Genomic DNA, 817 nt, shown 5'->3' with positions numbered 1-817 from the left:
GAGAGATCTGAGCAAAGTTTCAAAACAATATTGTTGTTCAGAAAAGATTGACACAGTTTTGGGGGGAATCTATCTATTGCATCATCAGGACACTCATTAAAGTCGCCAGCTAAAATTACATAAGAGTTAGAATATTTGTGTAATAGCTCATTTATTTTTGAGGTTATCTGACTAAAAAGCACCTTATTGGACGAGTGAGAGTTATGCCCATAAATATTACATACTATAAAATTTGAATTATCATGCCTGAAAATTATAAGAATCCACCTCTAAGATTTCCCCTTTAAATTTATGCAAAAAAATTGAGACTCCAGCAGAACGGTTAGTAAATCTTATTCCCCCACTGCCCTTTCCAGAACTTTACATCTGACTCAGTGGAATGTGTTTCTTGTAAAAGTATTAAGTCAGCCTCATTATTTTTACAGAATAGAAAAGTGGCTTTTCTTTTCAGCAAATCGCGTATACCTCTGACATTCAATGACATAACTGTTAGAGAATCAAACTTAAAATCCATTAAGAACAAAAGGATAAAATAATGAAATAGCTCTCACAAATAAGTAACAAGAACTTTGAAGTGTGTTTTAGATTCCTTAAACGAGGAAGTGATAGACAGCCAAAAAAATTGTACACTACAGAAAAATATAGTGTTGGTACCATAAACACGGTTAGTTTTATTAAAACATTAGAATTACCACATATTCTGTTTTAGTGATGGGTCGGTCGCGATTTCTTTTTTTTTATTATTGTCTTATAAAGCCGCATTGGTCAACATGTGGCTGTGGCAGCGTCTGTGTGACTATACTGAGCAGGAGGGGGG

At 34.1% G+C, this 817-nt stretch overlaps 1 long non-coding RNA gene across 1 annotated transcript in view; it reads right to left on the bottom strand.

The window, feature by feature from the left end:
• Positions 1-817, bottom strand: part of LOC147817197 (uncharacterized) — a 2,046-nt gene that overhangs the window by 876 nt on the left and 353 nt on the right. The gene's annotated exons all lie outside the window — the stretch shown is intronic.

Source organism: Seriola lalandi, unplaced genomic scaffold (genome assembly GCF_002814215.2).
Source record: "Seriola lalandi dorsalis isolate HSWRI2012SDOR001 ecotype SW California unplaced genomic scaffold, Sedor1 jcf7180002055006, whole genome shotgun sequence".
Taxonomy (NCBI): domain Eukaryota; kingdom Metazoa; phylum Chordata; class Actinopteri; order Carangiformes; family Carangidae; genus Seriola; species Seriola lalandi.
This window is presented reverse-complemented; position numbering and strand designations above follow the sequence as displayed.